Raw genomic sequence first — 7,500 nt, 5'->3', positions numbered from 1 at the left:
CTCCAGCCCACCATCCCTCCCTGGTGGTCTAGTGGTTAGGATTCGGCGCTCTCACCGCCGCGGCCCGGGTTCGATTCCCGGTCAGGGAAAGCTCTTTTGCCTTCCAATTGTGGACTGCGAATTCAAGCTCTGCTGACAGCTGTGAGAAAGCCAGCTCCAAGCCAAAACATTGGTGGGAACATGAAAAAACACCTCCTTCGAGCCGGAGTTGAACCAGCGACCTAAGGATGGCCAACACTCCAACCTACAGTCCTCCGCTCTACCAGCTGAGCTATCGAAGGGGCTAAGGGCTAGTCAGAACCTCGACATATCAGGGTTCTGTAGCTCTACTGCTGGCCAAAAAGTCACTTCTGGTGCAGGAAGATTTGCTGGATTTTTGAGGAGGGAAGCAAAAAGGAGCATGCATTCCCATACCGGGAGTTGAACCCGGGCCGCCTGGGAGAAAACCAGGAATCCTAACCGCTAGACCATATGGGATTTGGACACTTTAAACTGGCCATAGGCTTCTGGCGCACTTTCCATACATGTGGTCAGCGTGGGCGAAGGACCTTGTAGTGGCCTGTTGCTTTAGTTCTGTGACTGTAACAATGTGATAATAATTTGGCAAAACAAGAATTATGCAAAAGGATGGTTTTCTGAATTATATAGTGTTGTATGCATTCAGGGAATCTGTTTTTTCACTCAACCCGGGGGTTCAGTGTATTTGGGCAGATTCCTGTGATTGCAGAATTGATTCCTCAAACTGGTAATTAAGCTCTTGTCCAAGTGAAAATACTCGTGTCATCCATTTGAAAACACACACGGCAACCTTTATCTAGAGGAAAAACTGGAGTCAACCCCTGGCTGCGTACGAGAAAACCAGGAATCCTAACTGCTAGACCATATGGGAACTGGCCAGCTTTAACTGGCCACAAGCTTGTGGGCCACTTTCCATAAATGTGGCCAGTGTGGGCGCAGGGTTTTGTAGTGGCCTGTTGCTTTTGGTGTGTGACTGTAACAATGTGATAATAATTTGGCAATACAAGAATCATCCGAAGGGACGGTTTACTGAAATATATAGTGTTGCATGCATTCAAGGGACATGTTTGTTGACTCACACAAGGTTCAGTTTTTTGGCCAGAATCCTGTGATTGCTGAATTTATACCTCGAACTGGTAATTAAGGTCTTGTCCAGGTGAAAATACTTGTGTCATGCATCTGAAAACACACATGGCAACCGTTATCTAGAGGAAAAACTGCCTATCGTCGGTCTGTCAAGGTACAAAACTGACATGTTGTGAGGTTAATAATGAAAGTGAGACCAATTTTTAATATGCTGATTATTCGCTCGTTCAGTTTAATGCAGATTACAAATTATTCTCAATGTCCAGGTGGCAATTAGTGATAAGGCTTCAAAATGGCAAGCCTGTGACATCAAAACCACATGGCATTGCACCCTTCAAAGTAGTAAAGCGGTTACAGATTAGCGATGAAATTGTTCATTCTAGAATCAACTGGCCCACCAGCCTGCATTTTGTGAGACGAATGGCAATACCAAAGCATGTCCGTGTCTCCCCTAGACATCGGAATGGGTGTGCAGAATGTGCCTTTTTTTGGAAAAAATAGAAGAATGCCTAGAGAGTTGCCTTTTGTTTTGGACTTTGGAGAAAAAAAACACAACAACAAAATAAGCCGGAGAAAAACAAGCACAGAGCGAGCCAGCCAGGAGTCGAACCTAGAATCTTCTGATCCGTAGTCAGACGCGTTATCCATTGCGCCACTGGCCCACCAAAAGTAAAGACCCCCGATTGTTACAGACTTGTTGGTTTTCGATGTGACGGTGGCAAGCATTGATGTCTGCTCATTCTCACCTTGTTATCAGGAGAACAGACTACCAGCCCTCCAGCCCTCCAGCCCACCAGCCCAGCAGCCCACGAGCCCTCCAGCCCACCATCCCTCCCTGGTGGTCTAGTGGTTAGGATTCGGCGCTCTCACCGCCGCGGCCCGTGTTCGATTCCCGGTCAGGGAAAGCTCTTTTGCCTTCCAATTGTGGACTGCGAATTCAAGCTCTGCTGACAGCTGTGAGAAAGCCAGCTCCAAGCCAAAACATTGGTGGGAACATGAAAAAAACACCTCCTTCGAGCCGGAGTTGAACCAGCGACCTAAGGATGGCCAACACTCCAACCTACAGTCCTCCGCTCTACCAGCTGAGCTATCGAAGGCTCTAAGGGCTAGTCAGAACCTCGACATATCAGGGTTCTGTAGCTCTACTGCTGGCCAAAAAGTCACTTCTGGTGCAGGAAGATTTGCTGGATCAGAACCTCAACATATCAGGGTTCTGTAGCTCTACTGCTGGCCAAAAAGTCACTTCTGGTGCAGGAAGATTTGCTGGATTTTTGAGGAGGGAAGCAAAAAGGAGCATGCATTCCCATACCGGGAGTTGAACCCGGGCCGCCTGGGTGAAAACTAGGAATCCTAACCGCTAGACCATATGGGATTTGGACACTTTAAACTGGCCATGGGCTTCTGGCGCACTTTCCATACATGTGGTCAGCGTGGGTGCAGGACCTTGTAGTGGCCTGTTGCTTTAGTTCTGTGACTGTAACAATGTGATAATAATTTGGCAAAACAAGAATTATCCAAAAGGACAGTTTTCTGAATTATATAGTGTTGTATGCATTCAGGGAATCTGTTTTTTCACTCAACCCGGGGGTTCAGTGTATTTGGGCAGATTCCTGTGATTGTAGAATTGATTCCTCAAACTGGTAATTAAGCTCTTGTCCAAGTGAAAATACTCGTGTCATCCATTTGAAAACACACACGGCAACCTTTATCTAGAGGAAAAACTGGAGTCAACCCCTGGCTGCGTACGAGAAAACCAGGAATCCTAACTGCTAGACCATATGGGAACTGGCCAGCTTTAACTGGCCACAAGCTTGTGGGCCACTTTCCATAAATGTGGCCAGTGTGGGCGCAGGGTTTTGTAGTGGCCTGTTGCTTTTGGTGTGTGACTGTAACAATGTGATAATAATTTGGCAATACAAGAATCATCCGAAGGGACGGTTTACTGAAATATATAGTGTTGCATGCATTCAAGGGACATGTTTGTTGACTCACACATGGTTCAGTTTTTTGGCCAGAATCCTGTGATTGCTGAATTTATACATCGAACTGGTAATTAAGGTCTTGTCCAGGTGAAAATACTTCTGTCATGCATCTGAAAACACACATGGCAACCGTTATCTAGAGGAAAAACTGCCTATCGTCGGTCTGTCAAGGTACAAAACTGACATGTTGTGAGGTTAATAATGAAAGTGAGACCAATTTTTAATCCGCAAAATTGCTGATTATTCGCTCGTTCAGTTTAATGCAGATTACAAATTATTCTCAATGTCCAGGTGGCAATTAGTGATAAGGCTTCAAAATGGCAAGCCTGTGACATCAAAACCACATGGCATTGCACCCTTCAAAGTAGTAAAGCGGTTACAGAGTAGCGATGAAATTGTTCATTCTAGAATCAACTGGCCCACCTGCCTGCATTTTGTGAGACGAATGGCAATACCAAAGCATGTCCGTGTCTCCCCTAGACATCGGAATGGGTGTGCAGAATGTGCCTTTTTTTGGAAAAAATAGAAGAATGCCTAGAGAGTTGCCTTTTCTTTTGGACTTTGGAGAAAAAAAACACAACAACAAAATAAGCCGGAGAAAAACAAGCACAGAGCGAGCCAGCCAGGAGTCGAACCTAGAATCTTCTGATCCGTAGTCAGACGCGTTATCCATTGCGCCACTGGCCCACCAAAAGTAAAGACCCCCGATTGTTACAGACTTGTTGGTTTTCGATGTGACGGTGGCAAGCATTGATGTCTGCTCATTCTCACCTTGTTATCAGGAGAACAGACTACCAGCCCTCCAGCCCTCCAGCCCTCCAGCCCACCAGCCCAGCAGCCCACCAGCCCACGAGCCCTCCAGCCCACCATCCCTCCCTGGTGGTCTAGTGGTTAGGATTCGGCGCTCTCACCGCCGCGGCCCGGGTTCGATTCCCGGTCAGGGAAAGCTCTTTTGCCTTCCAATTGTGGACTGCGAATTCAAGCTCTGCTGACAGCTGTGAGAAAGCCAGCTCCAAGCCAAAACATTGGTGGGAACATGAAAAAACACCTCCTTCGAGCCGGAGTTGAACCAGCGACCTAAGGATGGCCAACACTCCAACCTACAGTCCTCCGCTCTACCAGCTGAGCTATCGAAGGGGCTAAGGGCTAGTCAGAACCTCGACATATCAGGGTTCTGTAGCTCTACTGCTGGCCAAAAAGTCACTTCTGGTGCAGGAAGATTTGCTGGATTTTTGAGGAGGGAAGCAAAAAGGAGCATGCATTCCCATACCGGGAGTTGAACCCGGGCCGCCTGGGAGAAAACCAGGAATCCTAACCGCTAGACCATATGGGATTTGGACACTTTAAACTGGCCATGGGCTTCTGGCGCACTTTCCATACATGTGGTCAGCGTGGGCGAAGGACCTTGTAGTGGCCTGTTGCTTTAGTTCTGTGACTGTAACAATGTGATAATAATTTGGCAAAACAAGAATTATGCAAAAGGACGGTTTTCTGGTTTTCTTTTTTTTCTGGTTTTCTGAACTGGTAATTAAGGTCTTGTCCAGGTGAAAATACTTGTATCATGCATCTGAAAACACACATGGCAACCGTTATCTAGAGGAAAAACTGCCTATCATCGGTCTGTCAAGGTACAAAACTGACATGTTGTGAGGTTAATAATGAAAGTGAGACCAATTTTTAATATGCTGATTATTCGCTCGTTCAGTTTAATGCAGATTACAAATTTTATCTCAATGTCCAGGTGGCAATTAGTGATAAGGCTTCAAAATGGCAAGCCTGTGACATCAAAACCACATGGCATTGCACCCTTCAAAGTAGTAAAGCGGTTACAGAGTAGCGATGAAATTGTTCATTCTAGAATCAACTGGCCCACCAGCCTGCATTTTGTGAGACGAATGGCAATACCAAAGCATGTCCGTGTCTCCCCTAGACATCGGAATGGGTGTGCAGAATGTGCCTTTTTTTGGAAAAAATAGAAGAATGCCTAGAGAGTTGCCTTTTCTTTTGGACTTTGGAGAAAAAAAACACAACAACAAAATAAGCCGGAGAAAAACAAGCACAGAGCGAGCCAGCCAGGAGTCGAACCTAGAATCTTCTGATCCGTAGTCAGACGCGTTATCCATTGCGCCACTGGCCCACCAAAAGTAAAGACCCCCGATTGTTACAGACTTGTTGGTTTTCGATGTGACGGTGGCAAGCATTGATGTCTGCTCATTCTCACCTTGTTATCAGGAGAACAGACTACCAGCCCTCCAGCCCTCCAGCCCACCAGCCCAGCAGCCCACGAGCCCTCCAGCCCACCATCCCTCCCTGGTGGTCTAGTGGTTAGGATTCGGCTCTCTCACCGCCGCGGCCCGGGTTCGATTCCCGGTCAGGGAAAGCTCTTTTGCCTTCCAATTGTGGACTGCGAATTCAAGCTCTGCTGACAGCTGTGAGAAAGCCAGCTCCAAGCCAAAACATTGGTGGGAACATGAAAAAAACACCTCCTTCGAGCCGGAGTTGAACCAGCGACCTAAGGATGGCCAACACTCCAACCTACAGTCCTCCGCTCTACCAGCTGAGCTATCGAAGGGGCTAAGGGCTAGTCAGAACCTCGACATATCAGGGTTCTGTAGCTCTACTGCTGGCCAAAAAGTCACTTCTGGTGCAGGAAGATTTGCTGGATTTTTGAGGAGGGAAGCAAAAAGGAGCATGCATTCCCATACCGGGAGTTGAACCCGGGCCGCCTGGGTGAAAACCAGGAATCCTAACCGCTAGACCATATGGGATTTGGACACTTTAAACTGGCCATGGGCTACTGGCGCACTTTCCATACATGTGGTCAGCGTGGGCGCAGGACCTTGTAGTGGCCTGTTGCTTTAGTTCTGTGACTGTAACAATGTGATAATAATTTGGCAAAACAAGAATTATGCAAAAGGACGGTTTTCTGAATTATATAGTGTTGTATGCATTCAGGGAATCTTTTTTTTCACTCAACCCGGGGGTTCAGTGTATTTGGGCAGATTCCTGTGATTGCAGAATTGATTCCTCAAACTGGTAATTAAGCTCTTGTCCAAGTGAAAATACTCGTGTCATCCATTTGAAAACACACACGGCAACCTTTATCTAGAGGAAAAACTGGAGTCAACCCCTGGCTGCGTACAAGAAAACCAGGAATCCTAACTGCTAGACCATAAGGGAACTGGCCAGCTTTAACTGGCCACAAGCTTGTGGGCCACTTTCCATAAATGTGGCCAGTGTGGGCGCAGGGTTTTGTAGTGGCCTGTTGCTTTTGGTGTGTGACTGTAACAATGTGATAATAATTTGGCAATACAAGAATCATCCGAAGGGACGGTTTACTGAAATATATAGTGTTGCATGCGTTCAAGGGACATGTTTGTTGACTCACACATGGTTCAGTTTTTTGGCCAGAATCCTGTGATTGCTGAATTTATACCTCGAACTGGTAATTAAGGTCTTGTCCAGGTGAAAATACTTGTGTCATGCATCTGAAAACACACATGGCAACCGTTATCTAGAGGAAAAACTGCCTATCGTCGGTCTGTCAAGGTACAAAACTGACATGTTGTGAGGTTAATAAAGAAAGTGAGACCAATTTTTAATATGCTGATTATTCGCTCGTTCACTTTAATGCAGATTACAAATTATTCTCAATGTCCAGGTGGCAATTAGTGATAAGGCTTCAAAATGGCAAGCCTGTGACATCAAAACCACATGGCATTGCACCCTTCAAAGTAGTAAAGCGGTTAAAGAGTAGCGATGAAATTGTTCATTCTAGAATCAACTGGCCCACCAGCCTGCATTTTGTGAGACGAATGGCAATACCAAAGCATGTCCATGTCTCCCCTAGACATCGGAATGGGTGTGCAGAATGTGCCTTTTTTTGGAAAAACTAGAAGAATGCCTAGAGAGTTGCCTTTTCTTTTGGACTTTGGAGAAAAAAAACACAACAACAAAATAAGCCGGAGAAAAACAAGCACAGAGCGAGCCAGCCAGGAGTCGAACCTAGAATCTTCTGATCCGTAGTCAGACGCATTATCCATTGCGCCACTGGCCCACCAAAAGTAAAGACCCCGGATTGTTACAGACTTGTTGGTTTTCGATGTGACGGTGGCAAGCATTGATGTCTGCTCATTCTCACCTTGTTATCAGGAGAACAGACTACCAGCCCTCCAGCCCTCCAGCCCTCCAGCCCACCAGCCCAGCAGCCCACGAGCCCTCCAGCCCACCATCCCTCCCTGGTGGTCTAGTGGTTAGGATTCGGCGCTCTCACCGCCGCGGCCCGGGTTCGATTCCCGGTCAGGGAAAGCTCTTTTGCCTTCCAATTGTGGACTGCGAATTCAAGCTCTGCTGACAGCTGTGAGAAAGCCAGCTCCAAGCCAAAACATTGGTGGGAACATGAAAAAAACACCTC

At 46.8% G+C, this 7,500-nt stretch overlaps 6 non-coding genes across 6 annotated transcripts; 3 read left to right on the top strand and 3 right to left on the bottom strand.

Moving 5' to 3' along the window:
- The first annotated feature begins 17 nt into the window (after window positions 1–17).
- Window positions 18–89, top strand: trnae-cuc (transfer RNA glutamic acid (anticodon CUC)). Its single transcript has one exon. It is a non-coding gene; the product is annotated as a tRNA-Glu (tRNA).
- Window positions 90–1,693: 1,604 nt separating this feature from the next.
- On the bottom strand, window positions 1,694–1,766 carry trnar-acg (transfer RNA arginine (anticodon ACG)). Its single transcript has one exon. It is a non-coding gene; the product is annotated as a tRNA-Arg (tRNA).
- A 1,934-nt stretch (window positions 1,767–3,700) lies between these two features.
- On the bottom strand, window positions 3,701–3,773 carry trnar-acg (transfer RNA arginine (anticodon ACG)). Its single transcript has one exon. It is a non-coding gene; the product is annotated as a tRNA-Arg (tRNA).
- A 186-nt stretch (window positions 3,774–3,959) lies between these two features.
- Window positions 3,960–4,031, top strand: trnae-cuc (transfer RNA glutamic acid (anticodon CUC)). Its single transcript has one exon. It is a non-coding gene; the product is annotated as a tRNA-Glu (tRNA).
- A 1,119-nt stretch (window positions 4,032–5,150) lies between these two features.
- trnar-acg (transfer RNA arginine (anticodon ACG)) lies at window positions 5,151–5,223 on the bottom strand. Its single transcript has one exon. It is a non-coding gene; the product is annotated as a tRNA-Arg (tRNA).
- A 2,098-nt stretch (window positions 5,224–7,321) lies between these two features.
- On the top strand, window positions 7,322–7,393 carry trnae-cuc (transfer RNA glutamic acid (anticodon CUC)). The gene has a single exon. It is a non-coding gene; the product is annotated as a tRNA-Glu (tRNA).
- Window positions 7,394–7,500: the final 107 nt, after the last annotated feature.

This window comes from Carassius gibelio, chromosome A11 (genome assembly GCF_023724105.1).
Source record: "Carassius gibelio isolate Cgi1373 ecotype wild population from Czech Republic chromosome A11, carGib1.2-hapl.c, whole genome shotgun sequence".
NCBI lineage: Eukaryota > Metazoa > Chordata > Actinopteri > Cypriniformes > Cyprinidae > Carassius > Carassius gibelio.
This window is presented reverse-complemented; position numbering and strand designations above follow the sequence as displayed.